Below are 24,250 nucleotides of genomic sequence, written 5' to 3'. Positions count from 1 at the left end.
GATAGTCCATGCTTGTATTCTTTTTTCCAAAGTGCAAGACCTCGCATTTGCTCACATTGAATTTCATCAGCCATTTCCTGGACCACTCTCCCAAACTGTCTAGATCATTCTGCAGCCTCCCCACTTCCTTAGTACTACCTGCCTGTCCACCTAACTTCGTATCATTGGCAAACTTCGCTAGAATGCCCCCAGTCCCTTCATCCGAATAATTAATATATAACATGACCATGCAGGTCACCATGCCTGGGATCCATTCAACGACATGTCCAGCAGTAACTTCAGTGCATTTGCTGAATGGGCAGACTGTTCAAGTGCAAGGAGTTATCGAAGCAGCTCAGTCCTCAGTCATACAGTCCCCTCAAGTTCAGACTGTTCAGATCTCTACTATATCTGAATGTGAGGACTCCCAGGAATCTGTGGATAGCATGACTGACTCTCAGAAACACAGAGAAATTCTATCGAGACGGCCTTCATTCAGGAAAATCCTGAATGAACTTTCTTCTGATACCCCGGTATGCCAAGAAATTGATGAGGAAAAATCAGAAGAAGAGTCTGTCTCAACTGTTACTACAATGACGATGCAGACACCCATCTATCAGACTATCAGCAGACAATACATTGCTATCACACAGCGGGGGAGCAATTCAGCTGGCCAACAATGGTACAGATGGAGTGCAAGGACTCCAGACACTAACAATGACCAACGCAGCTACAGCCAAGGTTGGAGCAGCCATTGTACAGTATGCACAGAGCCCTGATGGACAGCAAATCTTTGTTGAAAATGTGTTGCTGGAAAAGCGCAGCAGGTCAGGTAGCATCCATAAAACAGGAGAATCGACGTTTCGGGCATAAGCCCTTCTTCAGGAATCAGGCAGCATCCAAGGAACAGGAGAATCCGTTTTGGGCATAAGCCCTTCTGTGCCAGGCAGCCAAGTGCTTGTACGAGGTGCTGCTGAAGATGTCCAAACCTATCAGATCTGTACAACTCCTAACTCCACTGCTGGCCAGGGAATGGTTATGGCATCTTCACCAGTCCTGCAAAGCCAGTCCCAGAATGCTGAAGAAACCACTCATAAATGTGAAATCTGCCTCATGAAAAACAGGGAAGCAGCTCGAGAGTGCCGTCGCAAGAAGAAAGAGGATGTGAAATGCTTGGAGAATCGGGTTGCGATTCTGGAAAATCAAATTGAAAGAGAAGGTGTACAAAGTGGCCAAAAACAGCGTGAAACTAGAACTGGGAAAACGTTAAAGGTCAACTGAAAGCCACAAAAAAACTACAAAGAAAAGTAATATGGAACATGAGAAAAATAAACTAGCACAGACTATAAAGACAGAGAGCAAAAGTTTATATAAATATATATGATGAGAAAAGGATGGCTAAAGTAAATGTTGGTCCTTTGGAAAATGAGAGGAAGCATTTAGTTATGGGATATCATAGTGGAGGATACTAATATCTTTCCAGTAACTAGCAAAGAGACAAAGGTAGGTGAGGATTTGGAAACTATCATTATTACGGAACAGCTAGTTTTAGACTTTTTGGAGGTAATTGAGCTAATGATAGAAAAGTCTTCTGACCCTGATGGAATGCCTCCCAGGGTTCTAAAAGAGATGCCAGGAAAAATAGCAAATGCACTGGCAGTAATTTTCTAAAATTCACTGGACTCTGTGGCAGTCCCAGCAGATTGGAAAACAGCAAAAGTGACACCACTATTTTAAAAAGGAGGTGGACAAAAAGTGGGGAATTATATACCAGTTAGTTTATTCTCTGTAGTGGGAAAGATGCTTGGGTCTATCATCAAGGAAGAAATAACAGGGAATCTCAATAGAAATTGTCCCTTGTACAGATGCAGTATGGGTTCATGAAGGGCAGGTCATGCTTGACGAATCTTTTGGAATTCTATGAAGACATTTCAAGCAAGGTGGACAACGGGGACCCAGTGGATGTGGTGTACCTGGATTTCCAAAAGACCATCAACAAGGTGCTGTGCAAGAGGCTGTTGCACAATATAAGGGTGCATGGCGTTAGCGGTAGAGTATTAGCATGGATAGAAGATTGGTAAACTAATAGGAAGCAAACTGTTGGGGACAAATGAGTATTATTCTTGCTGACAATCATTGACAAGTCGTGTGCCTCAGGGATCAGTGTTGGGACTGCAATTATTTACAACTGATACAGATGATTTGGAGTTGGAACTACATGTAGGGTGTCAATGTTTGCATGTGACACTAAGATGATTAGCAGGACAAAGTGAGCGGAGGACTGTGAAACTTTGCAGAGCAACATAGATACATTGAGTGAGTGGGTAATGGTCTGTCAAATTAAATAGAATGTTTGTAAGTATAACGTTTATACTCTTTGGTTGTAGTAACATTTAAAAATAAAATAACTTGAATGTTAAAAAGTTGCATCATTTGCTCTGCAGAGTGAGCTGAGCATCATTCTGCATGAAGGTTGGTCACCAGGTACAACAATCAGTTCAGAAAGCAAATGGAATTTTGTCCTTCGTTGCTGAAAGGAATGTGTTTAAAGGCAGAGGTTATGTTCCAGCTGTATTTGGGTGCTGGTGAGGCCACCCCTGGAGTACTGCATGTAGTTGTTGTCTTCTGACTTGAGAAAGGATGTACTGGCACGAGAGGGGGTGCAGAGGAGGTTAACTAGGTTGATCCCGGAGTTGAGGGGTTTGGCTTAAGAGAGACTGAGTAGATTGGGATTATATTCATTGGAATTCAGAAGAATGGAAAGATATAAAATAATGAATGGAATGGATAAAATAGAAATAGAGAGATGTTTCCATTGGCAGGTGAAGCACGGACAAGAGAGCATCACCGCAAGATTAGAGGCAGCAAATTTAAGACTGAATTGAGCAGGAACTTCTTGACCTCGATGGAATTCATTGCCCCGGGAAGTAGTTGATGCTAGTTCAGTAAATGTTTTTAAAGCTGGGTTAGATTTTTAAAAACGTAATTAATTAATGGACACGGTGAGAACGTTGGGAAATGGTTCTGTGTCCATGAAATGATCAGCCATGATCTTATTAAATGGCAGAGCAGGCTCGAAGGGCAGGGCGGCCTTCTACTGTTCCTAGTTCTTCTGTTATACATCCCTCCCACATTCGTGACTTGGAGGTGTTAGTGTTGGATTGGGATGGACAAAAGTAAAATTCACAGAACAGATGATTATTGGTCAACAGGATTATTTGGAAGCACTGGGTTTGCTGCTTCTTCATCAGGTGGTTTTGAGATGCTGTTGTGTCATTTTTAACTCTTGTAACTCATGAACAGCAACAAAAGCCACGACGCAATCCGTATGCTCCAGCCAACAATGGGTCCCAGGTGATTGATGTCAGCGGCGGACCAATGGAAAGGCAAGGACAGAGCTGGAGGACCTGGCGGGGCAGTTGGTCCTCCGATCAATCAGGATGAATGAGAGGCGGGAGTAGACTATACCACGTGATCATCCTCGCGGTCGGTTCGGGATGTGTGGACAGAGAGCTGTTGGTAAAGATAGAAATAAACAGCAGAAAGCGGGTGGGAAATGGTGTTGGTATGGGACGAGAGGGTTTACAGACATTTGGTGCACATCGGAAACTACAAATTTGAAACTTACAGTCCCGTTTTTGTAGTAAACGGGAAAATGCCTCATCTAGCGATTGACTCGAGTAAGCACCACCATCTTTATTCGGGGCAACAATTCACTGGGCACGTGCAGCCGCCAGCTTTGTAGAGGGCAAAGTTCTGCGGGACGCATGTGCAGCCTTCTCTGGTAGACAGTCATAGGGCAGGATTTACATAGAGCATATTCACACCCAGAGAAATGGATTTTTTTTCTGGATTTGTTTTGTCATTCATTTAAATGATTTGAATGTGAATAGAGGTGGTACAGTTAGTAAGTTTGCAGGTGACACCAAAATTATTGGTATTGTGGACAGTGATAAAGGTTGTCTCAGGGTACAATGGGATATTGATCGGATGGATCAATGGGCTGGGGAGTGGCAGATAGGGTTTAATTTATATAAATGTGAGGTGTTGCATTTTAGAAAAGCAAATCAGAGCAGGACTCACACACTAAGTTGTAAGATCTTGGAGAATCTTGCTGAACAAAGAGACTTTGGAATGCAGGTTCATAGTTCCTTGAAAGTAGAGTCGCAGGTAGATAGGACAGTGAAGAAGGCATTTGGTATGTTTCCCTTTTTTGGTCAGAGCATTGAGTAGAGGAGATGGACAGGACATTGGTTAGGTCACTTTTGGAATATTTTGTGCATTTCGGGTCTCCCTCCTTTCAGAAGGAGGCACCGAAACTTGAAAGTTTTGAGAATTGATTTTCAAGGATGTTACCAGGGTTGGAGGATTTGAGCTGCAGGGAGAGGCATAATAGGCTGGGGTCATTTTCCCTGGAGTGTCATAGGCTGATGTGTGATGTTATAGAGGTTTATAAAGTCGTGAGGGACATAGATAGCATAAATAGACAAGGGTTGGTGGAGCCCATGTGCGAGATAGGTGGCTATCCAGCCCCATCTACGGCACTTTTCATTTCCCTTCCCAGGAACAAAGACACGGAGGAGTCAGTCCAAAACTTTTCATTCAACTTTGCAAAGTCGGGTGCTGTTCCCAAAGGTACACACACACAAGCATAGTAATCTCCACGCATTATATACATGTATATGTGGGCTGGGTTTACTACTGCTGCCTTGACCAACGAGTGCTCGGATTCTGCACTGTTTTCCTTTTTTGGATTCTGGTGCCTGCGATTCTTTTATCATTCACTTGGCCAATCAGTGTTTGAGCTTCCCGTTCTTCCCTTATATGGATGATGTTGTACAACTGTGGTTAAGGGCGGCCTCTCAACTATCGAGGAAAGCTGTTACAACTGTTTCATTCATATAAACGTGGGGGAGGTCCGGCAACAGTTTCGAGTGTCTGCTTGTGTTTACTATGAGGTAGAAAAGACCAAAAGGCAGCTAACCGTTTAAAAATTACACTACCCCCTACACCCAGAACTAGAGGATATAGTTTTAGGGTGAGCTGAGGGGGGAATTCAAAAGGAGCCTAAAGGACAAGTAAAATTGTCACATTTCAAAGGCATTTGAATAGGAAGGGTTCACATAATGTTGGCCAAGTGCTGGCAAATGAGAATAGATTCGGTTAGAATATCTGGTTGGCATGGATGGGTTGGATTGAAGAGTCTGTTTCTGTGCTAGACACCTCTGACTGTGGGATCATAAAAGTGAACATTGCTCTGATTAATCTCCGGGCTCCTTGATGTCCATTTGTTTGTTATCTAGCTTCCTCAGTCTCTCGTGTGTATTTTTGCTCTGTGTAGTATTTTACTATTACGTTCACAGACCTCTTTGTAAATGAATTGTCCACTGCTGCCTGGCTCCTGACCATATGCTCCATTATCAGGTTATTTTTTCCACAATATCTTTGACAGTCAAGCGTTCTTTTTTCCAATAAATGAGTGGATTTTCCTTCCATTTCTGACAGTCAAATTCTGCACCATTTTCATTCCCTGTAAATCATATTGCACTCTCTGAAACATGATGTATATTTCTCCTTCCACAGATACCAGTGATCAAGGCCAAAGCTCTGTTACCTGTTGAGAAGGTGATGTTTGATTTCCTTGTACTGCTGCAGTTGGAATGGTAAAGTTGCTCCCACAACGTGGTTGGGTAGGAGACATTACAAATTATTCACTCAGAGATAGTGCAGAGTTAAAGATATCTGTACAAATCAATACGTTTTTAATTTCACAAAAATATTGAACTTTTGACATAAGGCCACAGATGGAGAATATTATGTCCGGTGAACAAAACTTTTGCGAAATAAGCATTTTTTCAGGAACGACTTAAAGGAAGAAAGCAGATCTTAGAGGGTTAGGGTGGGAATTCCAGACCGTGTTGCCTTGGAATCTATAGAAACAGTCACACAGCTGAACTCAAAAATAAACACATCATTGGGAGTCTAAACTAAAATGAGTTATTGAGATTTGAAAGGGTGTGTGGTGCAGGAAGATAGGCATGATTACAACCAGGAATTTTAAACCCAGGGTGTGAAAGTAGATTGCTGTTGCTTATAAATGGGAGCATTTTGATGGATCAGCAAGTTCTGGTACAAGTGAGCACTTGGGAGGTAGAGTTTTCAATATTCTGGAGATTATAGGGAGGGTGATTGTGGGATGCTGGCCAGGAGTGCGTTTAGGTAATGAAATCTAGAGTTAACAAAATGAATGAATCAGTGTTTCAGTAAATGAGCTGAGACTGTGGTGAGGTCAGGTGATATTACTGAAGTCGAAACAGTGGTCATGGAGTGGGACTGGGCTATCACCCTCGCCTCCCCTCTGGAATTCAGCTGTTTGTCAGTTTGTGAATCAAGTCTGTAACAAGACCACGATCTGAGTGGTCCTGGCAGAACCCAAACTGGGTGTCACAGAAGGTTATTGCTGAGCAGCTGCTTGACAGCACTGTTGATGACACCTTCCATCACTTCACTGCTGAGCGAGTGTCGACTGATGGAGGGAAATTAGCTGGGTTGGCTCTGTCCTGCGTTTTTGTGTTGAACATCCCTGGGAATGTTCCACAATGTCAGTAGGTGCCAGTGCTGGACTTGTCTTGGTGGGCAGCAATTTCTGGAGCACAGCCATCAGTATTATTGCCACCATGCTGGCAGGGTCGACAGCCTTTACACTATTTCTCCATTTCTTGATCTGATTTGAAATAAGCTTCAACCAATTCATTTCACGTCTGTGATGTCAGGGACCAATGTAGAAGGCTCATCCACTTGGCACTGCTGGCTGAAGATTGCTGCAAATGCTGTTGTCTTGTCTGTTGTATGGATGTGTGAGACTCCTCCATCAGTAAGGGTGGGGATATCTGTGATGTTTCCTGCAGTGAGTTGTTTAATTGTCCATCACCATTCCTGACTAGGTGTGGCAGAACTGCAGAGCTCAGATCTGAACAATTGGTTGTTGGATCACATAGTTCTATTTGGTATTGTTTGCACTGTTTGGCATGCAGGTTGGGTAGCTTCACCACGTTGGCACATTTTTAGGTATGCCTGGTATTGCTCCTGGCATGCCCTGTGGAACTCTCCATTGAACGAGTGTTGATCCCCTGACTTGATGTTTATGGTTGAATGGGGATATACGAGGCCATGAGATTTCAGATTGGGCTGGAGTACAGTTCTGTTGCTGTTGTTGGCCCACAGTGAGGCGGAAGTTGCAGGGTCAAGAGGGCTGATTGTGTTATTGTATTTTCCAGTGCATTGGTAGATGTAATGTGGTCCATCCAGTTTCATTCCTTTGTTGAGACTGTGCAGTGATTAATACAATGAGTGATTTGGTGGGCCACTGTCAGGAATGCAACTTTTAAAAAAAAGTATTTGTGATTTACACATGAAAGAAGTGAAACTATCATGGTATTTGAACAGATGAAAGACTGAACAGACAATCAAGCTATTTTTCAATGGAGAATTTCAGTTACATCACGCTATAAATTTTTGCTATAAATTCTGCCTTCGAATTGTGCCCTCCACAATCACCTGATGAAAGAGTGGTGCTCTGATAGCTAGTGTTCTTCCAATTAAATCTGTTGGACTATAACCTGGTGTTGTGTGATTCGTAACTTAGAATATGACAGCACTACTAATAGGACTGCATGTAAACAGGCTCAGTCCAGTTAATCAATACATTTGAAAGGATTTCCTCCATGTTTGATGATGCAATTTTAGTCAAAACCGTCAACTTCAACCTGCAATGATGCTCTTAATAAAAACTTCAGGCTGACACAAAGCTCCACTCCCCACTGCAATGTGGTAACTAGGCCCAGCCCAGGAACTGGAACTGTGACTCAAAACTGTGATCTCAAAGGAAATGAGTATACACAATTCTGACAGATTAGTTCTCAGAGATGAGTAGCAAGTTTGAGACAAGACAGGTGCTATGCCTTCTTGCAGTTAGCTTAACTGCATTTCTTATTTACAGTCGTGTTTTGCAAAGTATAAAGAACTGTTTTTTTTCCATGGTTGGGGAGTTTTATCCTCGTTGATCACAGTTGCTGCCTCACTCCCGAAGTCAAATCAGAGGATCTATAACAAAACAATACACTGCAGATGCTGGAGATCTGAACCCCAGAAACCAAGTGCTGGAGAAACGCAGCAGTTCTGAGGGCATCGGTGAAGAGAAAAACATGTTACATTTCAAGTTCACTGACTCTTTGTCTGAACGGACAAAAGATCATGAGACTTTGAACTTACAAAGTTTTTTTCCCCTCAGAGATGCTGCTGGACCTGCGGTTCTCCAACATTGTGCTTTCTATAGTGAAATTTATTAACAAAACAGATCGGAAAATACTAATCTGCAAAAGTGAAAGGTTCATTGTAAACATGAGCATAGTGTCCACATTTGAGTTACACAAGCACGCCTCAGTTTAAAAACAAGATTTAACTCTGTGACTTTCCATCTCAAAATTAGCCAAGTTACACCAGTAATAAAGCTCCTCCACCCAATGAGACACTTCAGCACAACATCCTGCAGTGTTGCACATAGCCACCTTTACCTAAGAATGATCACATGTCACAAAATTGAAGGCCGAGAACATGTCTCTTTTAAGGAGCTGAAGTCAAACTCTCAATTTTTGGAAGAACTTTTATTAAAACTGAACATTTAAATCTCAGAGCATAATCTTTGCTTTTCAAAACAAAGTGTGTGGGAAACATCCCACATCTTGCTAAAGGTTCAGTTCAGTCTGATACATAGAGCCAAAGGTCAATCAAACATCACACTTTCCATTCACTTCTCCAAAGGGCTGACATCACATTTCTTCAGGATTTAAAGTATTTTATAAATTTTTTGTAAACTCATTTGTCACATTAAAGAACTGGACAATAAATGTCATTGTATACAATAAGAGTGAAGCCTGTGACAGCAGATTTATCTTTGGAGGGCAGTGTGTGTGCTTTCTAAATTCTGGGAGCACTTTGGGAGACTGCTCCCAGATGGTGATAGTGAGCACATCTGGAATGCACTGTTTAGATTTTGGAATCCTTGGGAGAGAATCTGTGGTTTCACTAATACTTGGCTTGCGTTGTTGGTGTACAGTAAGCAATTCATAAAGTTACTTATGTATTGTTGTTGACTACCTGAATGGTATTCAAATCTGCCAGGTTGCCTTCAATAGTGCGAATGTATCTATTGTAAATATTTGGAATATTCCAGAACTGCCCAGTGCTTGGCAAATTCAGGGGGGACAAAAAATAACATTTGAGTAATTTGAAATTAAGAATCTAAGAGGACGTAACCACTGAAGTATCCAATTCAAATAGTTAAATGGAGTGCCCACATTTAAAATACCTGTTATCCATTGGAATGGATGGACTGACAGAATTGGGACCAAATTCCTAGCTGGGGCGTGTGAAATGTGCTTTGATAAAGTCACCTGCATTTACCAACAATAATTTGGCAAGCTCGGAAATTTAAAAAAACTATACGAGCTTCATTGCTGCTCCAGTCTGGTCCCAAGCTCTGCGAAAAAATAACAATGTTCAGGTTTATTGCATACACTCTGAAACACGTGTTTCTTCTACAGATCCTGCAAGTTTCCCCAATGAGCATAGTCCATCCAAATGATGTTGCTAACTTTGGCCAACTCATTTCTTTCCGAGCCTCTATAACCTGAAGAGCGACCAGAAGCAATTACTACACATATGTGAGAACATTGCCAACGAGGATTTTTTTCCCATATATCAGTGCCCAGAACAGATAAAAAGCTTGTTACCTTTTATAGAGCAATGATTCAGTGGGAGTAAATCCTGTTCTTGCTTAACAATCATGCTGTCTAAATTTTAAACATGAACACTTCTTAATAGTTCACTAGATCCTAATGAAATATTTGGTGCGAAACAAATCACATGATACATAGTTATTCAGATAACAAAACAAGTTTGTTCATTGAAGAACCTAGAGGAAAAGGTCATGAAATAATGTGAGTTTGATATACCTCAATCATCATTTCAAGTGCATTCTCTGCATAAATCCTCCTTTTCCTCCTCGAAGTGTTCAACTTCTTGAGTAATTGAGAGAATGAAGTCACAGTTTTACAACACGAAATCAAACCCTTCAGTCCAACTTGCCCATGCTGAACAGATATCAAAAATTAATCTAGTCCCATTTGCCAGCATTTGTTCCATATCCATCTTAAACCCTTTCTACTGATTATCAGTTTGTTTTACTTTATCAGCACTTGAAATACTGACATTTTCTTTTCTCCCAACATTGGTTAAAGAAATCATAAGTTCGTTCATCCAAGTTAATTTTGTAATCTTTCACAAAGAAACAAGTGAGGACAACATATTGCTGAGTGCAAAACAAAATACTGCAGCTGCGCGATATCTGGGAACACTCTAAAGGTGAGGCACTGATACTGCACAAGTTTGTCAGCACAGTTTCAAATACTGACAATTTAGTAATGTCTTAGCCTTCACATAGTTAAGGTAAATGTGAGATATCTGAATTTCATGAATTGGTTCCTATCGCACTTTGATCAACAAAAATTATTCTTGGTTGAATCTACTCAAAGGAGAAAGTGACGACCAAAGAAGCTAGACATCAGAGTCAAAAAGTGTCATGCTAGAAAAGCACAGCAAGTCAAGCAGCTTCCGAGAAGCAGGAGCATTGATGTTTCGGGCATAAGCCCTTCATCAGGCATCACAGGCTTCAGAAAAATAACTGGCATAGACTGATGCCAATACATATGTACACGGGTCAGACCATGTTACTATCAGATTAGAGACTAATTTCAGATTTGGTACCATTCAGTGCAACATTTCAATATGATATTTACATATGTACCTAAAAGAGAAGTTGTCTAAAATTACAAGCTCTAGAATGATTTTACGATTAAACTTGGAAATAAAGCTGGTGAACAAGAATGGCAAAGTGAAGTCCCATCAGTATCGCCTTGGGCAGTGTCAAGTAAGAATTTGACAACAGAGTTGCCACTTTAGTGTAACCTGCAGTCTGGCCAAATTGCAGCAAAAATGTGTTCAATTTTATCTGCAAACTATTGAATGCAAAATCCTCCTTGCACAGTAATGAGGCAGAATTTTGAGATGTCATTTTTAAAATATATTATTTTCAAAGTTACTCACAATTAAGAGTGATCATTTGGTGCTGTCTGCATAACACAATATGAAGAGGAATTAACAAAAAAAAACATTATAACACAAATTCAGAGTCACTAATTCATTGATATTGCATGGGTCCAGCATTTATAAGTAATCAATTTTTAAAAATAAATACAGATACATTTACTAACTATATTGGAGTACAGTCAAGTTTCTTACTGAACTGTGACAGGATTGGACAGAGTCCACATGGATTTAAGAGAGGGGAATCATGCTTAGCAAATCTACTGAAAGAATCTACAGAGTTGAATATTAAATTAAGAAATTGCAGGACAATTAGAAAAGCTTATCAATAAACATGGTAGACTGGGTTTTGTGAAAGAGAAACTATATTTGACAAACTTATGACAATTCATTGAGGAGATAACAAGCAGGGCTGATAAAGGGCAATCCAGTGATGTTCTGTATTTGGATTTTTAAAATGCAAATGATAAGGTGTTACATAAAAGTTAATTGCACAATTTCGGAGCTCATGGTATCGGGGTAATGTATTAGAATGGATTGAGGATTGGTTAACCACACTGGTTGTTGCTGAGTCCTCACTTGCAGTGCTGTATACAATGTTAGCTCCCATATTTAATAAAGGATAAACCAACATCGGAGACTATTCAAAAAAGATTCACTTAGCTACTTCGACGACGAAAGGGTTGACCTACCAAGAATAAATAAGCAGGTGTGATCTTATGGAAACAAGATTCTGAAGAGTTTGACAGGGTGGATGTTGACTAGATCTTCTAGCACCAGTAAAGTCTCAAACCAGGGGACTTTACAGAAGGGATCATTGATTTTAGAAAAAGTAAGTGTTTTTTTCTCTCATTGAATGGCTAGAATTTTCTCGCCCGAACTTTTGTGAAAGTTAAATGCGGGAGGGGAATGGTTGGCTTACTCTTCGGAGGGTTGTTCTGGCTTGTTGGGCTGAAGGGCCTGTTTCCACACAGTAGGGAATCTATGATTCTATCTCAAATTATTTTAAAAGAGGGCAGATAGATTTTTGAAATATTGAGAAGTTGAGGGCTATGCGGATCAAGCATAAAAGAGGTGTTGATGACTGGGTTGGCCTAGCCACGATCTGATAGAATGGGGCAACAAGCTGAAAGAGGTAAATTGCCTACGCCTGCTCCGATTCCTTGAGGCTCCGTTTCATGTTTTTCTTGTCTCCACAGAAGTGTGCGAGACAATGTGCTGAAGATCTCAGATGTTGTGAAAATGGTGTGTTTATGTACTGGTTCATTTGGCAGTGACTCATCAATCACAGCTATACAGTCATGAGTAGGAAGGGAATTCCCTCCATGAATAAAGGAAATCTACTGCAGCGCTCACACAAAGGGATCCTTCCCCTCAGTAAACCCCTCTATCACTTTACCCAACACATCAGCAAAAGTAGGACACACTGCGCATGCTCTATCCAACAAAGGGCCCTCGGGGATTGATATCTACATCGGACCAATGAAAGGACGGCGGGCGGGACTGGAGGACCTAGGGGCGGTTGGTCCTCCAACCAATCAAAGGGAATGAAGGGCGGAGCTAAACTAAACCATGTGATCACCCTCGCGCGCGGCACAGATTCGCCATAATGAATGCTCGGGAAGTTATGGAGAGAAAGGTTACGGTAAGGAAAGAAATAAACAGGGAAACGGGAGAAAAACTGTGTTGTTTAATTGTCCATGACCATTCACAACTGGATGTGGCAGAACTGCAGAGCTCTGATCTGATCCATTGATTGTTGGGATTACTTAGCTCTGTTGCTTGCTGCTGATACTGTTTGATATGGATTTACTAAGGGGAGGTCATGCCTGACAAACCTGTTGGTATTCTTTGAAGAGGTGACAAGCAGGTTAGACCAGGGAAACCCAGTGGATGTGATGTATCTAGACTTCCAAATGGCCTTTGATAAGGTGCCATATGGGAGGCTGCTGAGCAAGGTGAGGGCCCATGGTGTTCGACGTGAGCTAATGGGATGGATTGAGGATTGGCTGTCTGACAGAAGGCAGAGAGTTGGGATAAAAGGTGCTTTTTCAGAATGGCAGCTGGTGACAAGCGGTGTCCCGCAGGGTTCAGTGTTGGGGCCACAGCTGTTCACATTATATTTTAATAATCTGGATGAAGGGACTGGGGGCATTCTAGCGAAGTTTGCCAATGATACGAAGATAGGTGGACAGGCAGGTAGTACTGAGGGAGTGGGGAGGCTGCAGAAGGATCTAGACAGTTTGGGAGAGAGGTCCAGGAAATGGCTGATGGAATTCAACGTGAACAAATGCGAGGTCTTGCACTTTGGCAAAAAGAATAAAAGCACAAACTACTTTCTAAACGGTGAGAAAATTCGTAAAGCCAAAGTGCAAAGGGATCTGGGAGTGCTAGTCGAGGATTCTCTAAAGGTCAACATGCAGGTTGAGTCTGTGATTAAGAAAACGAATGAGATGTTGTCACTTATCCCAAGAGGGTTGGAATATTAAAAACACCATTGTGCTACTGAGACTTTATAAAGCTCTGGTTAGGCCCTATTTGGAGTACTGTGTCCAGTTTTGGTCCCCACACCTCAGGAAGGACATACTGGCACTGGAACGTGTCCAGCGGAGATTCACACGGATGATCCCTGGAATGGTAGGTCTAACATATGAGGAGTGGCTGAGGATCTTGGGATTGTATTCGTTGGAGTTTAGAAGATTAAGGGGAGACTTAATAGAGACGTACAAGATAATACATGGCTTGAAAAGGGTGGATGCTAGGAAATTGTTTCCGTTAGGTGAGGAGACTAGGACCCGTGGACACAGCCTTAGAATTAGAGGGGGTAAATTCAGAACAGAAATGCGGAGACATTTCTTCAGCCAGAGAGTTGTGGGCCTGTGGAATTCATTGCCACGGAGTGCAGTGGAGGCCAGGATGCTAAATGTCTTCAAGGCAGAGATTGATAGATTCTTGTTGTCTCGGGGAATTAAGGGCTACGGGGAGAATGCGGGTTAGTTGAGTTGAAGTGCCCAGCAGCCATGATTGAATAGCGGAGTGGACTCGATGGGCCGAATGGCCTTACTTCGACTCCTATGTCTTATGGTTTTATGATATGCAGGTAGTCCTGCTTGGTAGCTTCACCAGGTTGGCACTTCATTTTTAGGTATGCCTGGTGCTGCTCATGGCATGCCGTCCTTTCCTGTCCATTGTGATGGGTGAGTGCGGGATGTACAAACCCATGAGATTACAGATTGTGCTGGAGAACAGTTCTGCTGCTGTTGTTATCCCACAGTGCCTCAGAGAGATCCAGTTTGAGTTCCTACATCTGTCCCATTTAGCACAGTGATAGTACCACACAGCACAATGGAGGTTTTTCTCAACTTTAAGGTCAGGCTTTGTCTCCAACAAGACTGTGGGATGGTCGCTCTTACCGATACTGTCATGGACAGATGCATTTGCAGCTGGCAGATTCTTAATAATAAGATCTAGTATGTTTTCCCTCTTGCTGGTTCCGTTACCACCTGCTGCAAACCCAGTTGAGCAGCCATGTCGTTGAGGACCCGACCAGCTCAGTCAGTAATCCTGCTGCTAAGCTACTCTTGGTAGAGGACGTTGAAATCCTGTACTCAGAGTAGGCTTGTCACCATTTTATTGCCTCAGTGCTTCCTCCAAGTGTTGTTCAACATGGCGGAGCACTGATTCATCAGCTGTGGGAGCACGGTACGTGGTAATTAGCAGGAGCCACGAGACTTCCTGGTGTCCAAAGTCAATGCTGAGTACTCCCAAGGCAAATGGTTCCTGTGTGTACACTACTGTGCCATCACCTCTGCCTGGTCTGTCCTGTTGGTGGGACAGGACATATCCAGAGATTTCAGGAGAAAGTGAAGACTGCAGATGCTGGAGATCAGAGTCAAGTGTGTGGTGCTGGAAAAGCACAGCAGGTCAGGCTGATGAAGGGCTTAGGCTCGAAACGTCGATTCTCCTTCTCCTCGGATGCTGCCTGACCTGTTGTGCTTTTCCATCATCACACTCTCGATATCTAGGGATGGTGATGGTGGTGTCTGGCCATTATCTGTAAGGGATTACTCTGTGAGTACGACTATGTCAGGCTGTTCCTTGACTAGTCTGTGAGACAACTTGCCACGTTTTGGCACAAAAAAAACAGATGTTAGTGAGCAGGATGTTGCAGATTCGAGAGGGCTGATTCTGTGTTTGTATTTCCTAATGCCTTGTTAGATGCCAAGTGGTCCATCCAGTTTCATTCCTTTGTTGAGACTTTGCAGTGATTAATACAGTGAGTAGCTTGTTGGGCGACTGTCAGGTTGGCAGGATTTTTTTCGCCTTTGACAATAGTTCCATGGAGATCAGGAGATTCCTAATTTCAGTTATTTTTTTCTTGAATTCAGATTCCACCATCTGCCGAGCTGTGATTCGAACAAGGACTTCAGTTGTACATTTTAATATATCTGGATAAAAGTTAAATACATTAGGTTTGTTCACTCATTTTATATTTCACTAACCCTGGTTTGTTTCTTTGTAAAACACTGTCCATCATCCTGTCTCCTTAATCCTTCCCTTCAACAACAAGAGCAAGGAGCACATTGAGTTTCTCTGTCACTAAGACTGAGACAATCCGATCAGCGGCCTCTGCTGCTTCCCTCCCTCCCACTAGCCCACCGAGACTAACTGCCTCACGTGGTGTTCCTGATTTTTTTCCCAAACTTGCATCTTTCTCCAGTCTCTTCTCAAGCCTTATCAGAGCTCACCTTGATCTTTTACTAGTCTCACTAAACTACAGACATTCCAACTCTGTTTCCTCCTCATCACTCCCCCTTGCCAATTCACAGGTATTGTTCCTTGTTCTGTCTGTCTGTCTTTTCTGGTTATGTCTTTCTCATCCATTCCGCAAAAAAAAAACTAACATTTGATCTCACCATCATTTGTAAATCCTGCTCCATCTCCACTCTCCCTTTCATTTCTGAATTCCTTGTATTTGGTGTCCCTCAAGGATCTATCCTTGATCCCTTCTGTTTCTCACCTACGCACTGCCAGGAGGTGACATCGTCCAAAAGCACAGTGTGAGGTTTCACATGTACACTGACGATGTCCTGCTCTCCCTCCCCACCATCCCCCTACATTGCTCCACTGTTGCTCAGTTACCAAACTGCTTATCACATTCCCACTACTCGATTAGCTGCAATTTCCTCCAATGAAACATTGTTACGGTTAAACCAATTACCTTCAGTTGCTATTACAAATTTCTTTCCCTTACTGCTGAGCCCGTCCCTCTCACTGGGTGCGGTCTGAGGCAGAACTACACTCTTCACAACATTGCTGTCATATCTGTAACCCCAAGGTGACCTTCTGATCATACATCTACGTAATCACAAACGCCAGGAATTCTCTAAAATGTTGTTTGTCTCCACCTCACCCCAGCTCCATTGCTACTGAAACCCCATATCCGTGTCGGTGTTACCTTAAACTTGATGAATCTGAAATGAACCCTTGATTTCGTGACTGACCCAGAATCTGCTAGCTTTCAGTGTTTCCTGCACAATTACCCCCTGATCCCTTTGTAGTGCAGTTTTCTACAGTTTCCACCATGGAAATGGCACTCTGTTCTCTTATCATCCCCTCCAAAATGACCGACTTCACTTTTGCCCAAATTATACTCCATCTGACAACTTGTTGCCCCCTTCTCCTTTGCATCTCTCTCTCTCTTCACAATACTCTTAGAACTTTACAGTTATGCCGTTTCCAGGAGCACCCCCCCCCCCCCTCCATTCTTCTAAACATTTACTGGGAGCACTGGGCAGTGTGAAGCATGCAGAGTTGCTCTGTTTTTAGAGATACTCTATGGGAGGAGCTTGCTGCCCATTGGTCAGAATGGAGACAACTTGCCCATCGAGCTGCATGAGCCTTTCACCCCCATGTCTTATTGATGAGGCACAGCAGCAGCACGGAAGGAAAAAAAGAAGCAAATCCTGCTCTCCACATCTCACTGACTCTTGGAATATTCTTTCCCATGTGTCAAAGATCTGCCCTGTTCAGTCACATGAAGTTCCAAGGTGGAAACTCCTAGAAACCCACATAGATTTCCACCTGAACTGACTGCTGACCTCCACAAGGGGTAATGTGTCCAGTCATCCTGGGCCAGGAGGAGGGGATGGTGAGAGTTTCTAACCTGAACTGACAATGACAGATTTTATAAACTTGTATTACAGGATACTACAGGTGGACATTCAGATGGTAATCTCAATCATTGTAACACCTAACTCTGATTGAATTAGTCAATTCATCAGGACCTGGATATTTACATTGTGTGTGAGCATTGTATTCCCATTTGCTGCATAAAAGTTCTCCTTTGAATCTTCCCAAACCTTTCATGTGTATCCTGTAATCCTTGTATAATGAGCTGATAGGTATAAGGTTTATTATTATAACGTGTAACTTTTCTAAACCCCTCTGTAACAGCTCCTCTCAACTGCCTTTGCTACAAGGAGAACACCTCAGTTTCCCCAAACCCCTGATTCCCCAATGTCTGTTTGCTCTCTATAAGGCACACATCAGGATTCTGTTGGAACATTCTCCACTTGCCTGCATCAGTGCAGCCCCCAACACTATTAAATAAAGTGAACATCCTCCAGGACAAAGCATTGTGCCTGAGTGGTGTCCCATCCACTACCTTCAGCATTCCCTCTCCCCATCCCAGAGACACAGTGGCATCACTGTGTAAAAGGTAAAGGCAGCATTGTCCTACCAGACCATAGGGCTGCGCTGTCATTAGGGAAGAAACTGGAGCCCCTGGAAGAAACCCATGCAGACACTGGGAGAATGTGCAAGTCCCACAGAGACAGTTGTCCAAAGCTGGAATCGAACCTGGGGCCCTGACAGCAGGGCTAATCACTGAGCCACTGTGCCACCCCAAAATTGTAATTTGATTCACAACTACCACTTCGTCTGAGAGTTCATTCCACACATAAACCATTGTCTGAACAAAAATAAAAAAAATTCCCGAACGCCTTTTTAAAGCCATTCTGCTGTCACCTTAAAAGGTATGTACCCAGTCTTGAATCGCGTCCCTTCCTGGAAAGGACACCAGCTGTTCACATTACTGATACCACCCCTCCATGATTTGAGAAACGTCTAATAAGGTCACTCCTCAGCCTCCTGCGCGCCAGTGAAAGAAGTCGCAGCCTATCCAGCCTCTGCTTATAATTGAAACTATCCATTCCCCTCAACATCCTGGTAAATCTCTTCTGAATCTGCTCCAACTACATAATGTCCTCCTGATATCAGCATGACCAGAACTGGACACTGAATTCCAGAAAAGGCCGCCCCAACATCCAAAATAATGTCCGAACTCTTATAGTCAAAGTCTGAGCAATGAAGGCAAGTGTGCTAAGCACCTGCTTAACCACCCTGTCTACATGTGACAGAGACTTGAAAGGCCCGAACCCCTTGGCCTCTTTGTTCCATATCACGACTTGAGGCCCTGTTTTTAATTAATGTAAGTCTGCCCTCGTTTGTTTTTTCAAGATGTAATATTTTGCATTTATTCCAATCCAAAGATCCCAAAAAACCCTAAGCATTAAAGACAGTAGGAGTATACTTAAGAGGGAAGTCAGGAGGGCAAAAAGGGGACATGAGATAGCTTTGGCAAATAGGGTTATGAATAATCCCAAGGGTGTTTATAAATACATTAAGAACAAAAGGGTAACTCGACAGAGAATAGGGCTCCACAAAGATCAGTAAGGTAGCCGATGTGTGGAGCAGCAGGAGATGGGAGAGATAGTAACTGAATGTTTTGCATCAGTGTTTACTGTGGAGAAGGACATGGGCAATATAGAATGTGGGGAAATAGGTGTCGACATGTTGAATATGTCCATCTTACAGAGGAGGACGTGCTGGGTGTCTTGTAACTCGTAAAGATTGGTTAATTCCCAGCACCTGATCAGGTGAACCCGAGAACTCTGGGAAGCTGGGAATGTGATTGCTGGGCCTCTGTCTGAGATATTTGTATCATCGATTATCACAGGTGAAATGCCGGAAGATGAGAGGTTGGTTAACGTGGTGCAGCTATTTCAGAAAAGTGATAAGGACAAGCCAGGGAACTCTCGATCAGTGAGCCTGACATTTATGCTGGGCAATTTTTAGATTAGATTAGATTAGATTACTTACAGTGTGGAAACAGGCCCTTCGGCCCAACAAGTCCACACCGCCCCACCGAAGCACAACCCACCCATACCCCTACATTTACCCCTTACCTAACACTACGGGCAATTTAGCGTGGCCAATTCACCTGACCTGCACATCTTTGGGCTGTGGGAGGAAACCGGAGCACCCGGAGGAAACCCACGCAGACACGGGGAGAAAGTGCAAACTCCACACAGTTAGTCGCCTGAGGCGGGAATTGAACCCGGATCTCTGGCGCTGTGAGGCAACAGTGCTAACCACTGTGCCACCGTGTTGTTGGAGGGAATCCTGAGGAACAAGATGTGCATGTATTCTGAAAAGCAAGGACTGATTAGTGATAGTCAGCATGACTATGTGCGTGGGAAATCATGTCTCTCAAACTTGATTGAGTTATTTGAAGATACATTCGAAGATGTATCAAAGAGGATTGTTGAGGGCAGAGGTAGACATGATCTATGGAATTCAGTAAGGCGCTCGACAAGGTTCCCCATGGAAGACCGGTTAGCAAGGTTAGATCTCATGGAATACAGGGAGAACTAGCCGATTGGATACAGAACTGGCTCAAATGTAGAAGGCAGGGTGGTGGAGGGTTGTTTTTCAGATTGGAGGCATGTGACCAGTAGAGTGCTGCAAGGATCGGTGCTTTTCGTCGTTTATATGTATGCTTTAGATATGAGCATAGGAGGTATAGTTAGTAAGTTTGCAGATGACACCAAAATTGGAGGTATAGTGGACAGCGAAGAGGGTTACCTCAGATTACAACAGGATGTTGTTCAGATGGGTGAGAAGTGGCAGATGGAGATTAATGCAGATAAATGTGACGTGCTGCATTTTGGAAAAGCAAATCTTAACAGGACTGATGCACTTAGTGGCAATTTCCTAGATAGTGTTGATGAACAACGATATCTTGCAGTGCAGGTTCATATTTCCATGAACATAGAGTTGCAGGTAGATAGGATATTGAAGAAAGTGTTTGGAATACATTCCTTTATTGATCAGAGCATTGAGTATAGAAGTTGGAAGGTCATGTACAGGACATTGGTTAGGCCTCTTTTGGAATATTGTGTGCAATTCTGTTCTCCGTCAATCGGAAGGATGTTGTGAAACTTGAAAGGGTCAACAAAGATTTACAAGGATATTGCCAGGGTTTGAGCTGCAGGAAGAGTGCAAAAAGGCTGGGGCTTTCTTTCCCTGGAGCATCAGAGACTGAAGGGTGACCTCGCAGAGGTTTATAAAATCATTAGTAGCATGGATAGGGTAAACAGACAAGGTCTTTTCCCTGAGTAGGAGAGTCCAGAAATAGAGAGCATAGGTTGAGGGTGAGAGGGGAAAGATATAAAAGGGAACTAAGGAATAACTTTTTCATGCAGAGAGTGGTGCGTGTATGGAATAAGCTGCCAGAAGAAGTGGTGAAGGCTGACAATTATAACATTTTAAAGGCATTTGGATACTTGACATGAATAGGAAAGATTTAGAGGGATATGGCCCAGGTGCTGGCAAGAGGGATAAGATTAGGTTCGGATATCTGGTCGGCATGGACAAATTTGACCGAAGTTTCTGTTTAGTGCTGTTCATCTGTGACTCACAGCTCAGTCGGTTTCGGTCTCTTCAAAGATAAATCTTAGTCTGTTTTATTTTAGTAAAGATACAACATTCAGTAGGGCGACGGCTTATATCTTTAAATACACATCTTATGGTATTTGATTAAGTTTTTTAATATAAAATATTGTTCCTAATTTATTCTAGAGTAGTGTTTTGTAAAGCTGTAAGGCTGTGTGCCTTTTTCTGGGTCTGTGGACTGTTAAGGTGCAGAGGTGGCCATTCGTACAGTGATGTGCTCTTCCTGTTGGTTTTAGGAGATTAAGGAAAGTTTCAGCGATCCTGATTGTCTGCAGGAAGTGAGGATGCAAATCCTGTAGGATTTCATGGACCAGATGGAGCGATGGTTAAAGGTAATGAAGAATTTACAGGAGCCGGGGGGATGGGGGGTGGGGGGTGATCGGTGGCAGTTTCAGAAAGGTAGGAATACTGCCGATCCAGTCAGGTAGATGGGTTTCCTCTCGGAATGGGAGGAGTGGAGGGCAAGTAGTGCAGGAGTCTCCTGTGGTTATTTCCATCTCAAACATGTATACTGTTTTGGAAAGCGTTGGGGGTCACACACTCAGGGGAATATTGCACTGGCAGCCAAGTTCCTAGTGGAATGGATCTAGTGTAATGTGAAGTATATCAGGTTCCACGTGATCGATGGTGATAGGGGGCTCTCTGGTCTGCAGCACAGACTGCAGTTTCTGTAGCGAACAGTGAGACATCAGAATGGGGTGGTGCCTCCCTACTGTCTGGGTGAAGGATGGCTCTGAGGGTGCAGAATATACTGAAAGGGGAGAATGATCAGTGGGAGGTCGCTGTACACTGGTACCAATGACGTAAGAGAAAAGGATGAAGTCCTGATGAGAGAAGATAGCAAATTAGCCTGGAGGATAATAAGCAGGTCCTTGTGGGTAGTAATATCTGGATTACTCCCGGTGCCACATGCTAGTGAGAGTAGGAATAGCAGGGTAGAGCAGATGAATGCATGGCCAAGGATCTGATACAGGGGAGAAGGATTCACATTTTTGGATCATTGGAATCTCTGCTGGGGTAGAATTGAGGTGCAGAAGAATGATGGATTACACCTGAATTGGAAGGTGTCTAATATCCAAGCAGAGAGATTTGCTCGTGCTACTCGGGAGACATTAAACCAGTGAGGGAGTGGGGGGTAAACCTAAAGAGATAGCGAGAAAGGAGGTAAGTCTGAGGCTGGTATAGTTGAGAAGTTAGACAGGCAAGGCAGGCAAGGGCAAGGCACAGAATGAGGTAGGACTGACAAGGTACAATAGACAATAGGTGCAGGAATAGGCCATTCTGCCCTTTGAGTCAGCACCACCATTCATTATGATCATGGCTGATCATCCACAATCAGTATCCTGTTCCTGTCTTATCTCCGTGACACTTGATTCCATTATCTTTACCAGCTCTATCCATCTCTTCCTTGAAAGTATCCAGAGACTTAGCCTCCACTGCCTTCTGGGGCAGTGTATTCCATGTGCCCACTACTCTCTGGGTGAAGACGTTTCTCCTCAACTCTGTTCTAAATGGCCTCGCCCTTATTTTTAAACTGTGTGCTCTGTTTCTGGACTCAGCCGTCCGTGGAAACATGCTTCCTGCCTCCAGAGTGTCCACCCCTTTAATAATCTTGTAGATCTCCATCAGATCCGCTCCCATTCTTCTAAACTCAAGCGTATACAAGCTCAGTCGCTCCAATCTTTCAACGTATGATCATTCCGCCATTCCGGGAATTGACCTCGTGAACCTACCCAACACTCCCTCAATAGCCACAATGCTCTTCCTCAAATGTGGAGACCAAAAATGCAGACAATACTCCAGGTGCAGTCTTACCAGGGCCCTGTACAACTGCAGAAGGACCTCTTTGCTTCTATATTCCTCTTGTTATGAAGGCCAGCATGCTGTAAGCTTTCTTCACTACCTGCTGTACCTGCATGCTTGCTTTCATTGACTGATGTACAAGAATACAAGTACAAGATCTCGTTGTTCTTCCACTTTACCAAACTTGACTCCTTTTAGATAGTAATCTGCCTTCCTGTTCTTGCCGCCAAAGTGGATAACCGCACATTTATCCACATTAAACTGCATCAGCTATGCATCCGTCCACGCACTTAGCCTGTCCAAGTTAACCTGTATTCTCATAACATCCCCCTCACAGTTCAGCCTGCCAGCCAGCTTTGTGTCCTCAGCAAATTTGCTAATATTACTTTTAATATGTTCATCTATATTATTAATGTATATTGTAAACCACTGCAGTCCCAGCACCGAACCTTTTGATACTCCACTAGTCACTGCCTGCCATTCTGAAAGGAAGCGTTTATCACTACTCTTTGCTTCCTGTCAGCCAGCCAATTTTCAATCCAAGTCAGTATATTCCCCTTTGTAAATCCATGCTGACTCTGACGAATCCTTTTACTGCTATCCAAATGAGCCATACTTTCATCTTGTATAATTGACTCCAGCATCTTTCTCACCACTGACATCAGGCTAACTGGTCTCTAATTCCTTGTTTTCTCTCTCCAACCTTTCTTGAAAAGTGGGACAACATTAGCCACCCTCCAATCTGACTCTACATCTCCTGATTCTGTGTCTCCCCCTTTGCAAGGGGCTGAGCGTAATCCCTCAGCAACAGGGCCATCCCACCTCCTCTACCCATCGCAATGTCCTTTTGATAGCACTGCACTGCATTTATTTCAATGCAAGACACGGAATGTTTAACATGGAAAGCAGATTAGCTTAAGATATAGTTTTGGACATGTGACCAGGATACAGTGGGTATTGCAGAAACGTGGCTAAGATTGGAAAGGACAGGTAGCTTAATGTCCCAGGGAATAGATGTAAGAGGAAGGATAGAAAGGGGGATAAGAGAGAAGGTGGAATGGTGTTTTTGATAAGGGATACATTATTGTTTTGCTTAGGGAGGATATTTGTGTGAGTTCGCCCGTTGAAATTACTTGGGTGGAACTGGGAAATAAGAACAGGATGATCACCTTATTGAGGTTGTCTGTGTGGGTTTCGTCCAGATGCTCTGGTTTCCTCCCACAGTCCAAAGATGTGCTGGTTGAGTGGATAATCCAGGCTGAATTGCCCAGAGTGTTCAGGGATGTGCAGGATAGGGGTATTGGACATGGGAAATGCAGCGTTACAGGGGTAAGGTAGGGGGCTCTGAGGGTCAGTGTGGATGTGATGCGCCAAATGGCCTGCTTCCACACTTGGGATTCTCTGACGATAATTCTACTAGTTTTAAAATAGTTGCAGAAAATAATAGACCAGATCTAAAAGTTGGTGTTCAAAATTGGACAAAGGTGAATTTTGACGGTACAAGGCG

The 24,250-nt window shown here is 43.2% G+C and overlaps 1 pseudogene; it reads left to right on the top strand.

Moving 5' to 3' along the window:
- Window positions 1–221: 221 nt before the first annotated feature.
- LOC140484466 (cyclic AMP-responsive element-binding protein 1-like) overlaps window positions 222–24,250 on the top strand; it is an 80,378-nt pseudogene continuing 56,349 nt past the window's right edge.

Source organism: Chiloscyllium punctatum, chromosome 13, assembly GCF_047496795.1.
Source record: "Chiloscyllium punctatum isolate Juve2018m chromosome 13, sChiPun1.3, whole genome shotgun sequence".
Classification (NCBI taxonomy): domain Eukaryota; kingdom Metazoa; phylum Chordata; class Chondrichthyes; order Orectolobiformes; family Hemiscylliidae; genus Chiloscyllium; species Chiloscyllium punctatum.
Note: the sequence above shows the minus strand (reverse complement) of the source record. Positions and strands in the feature narration are given on the sequence as shown.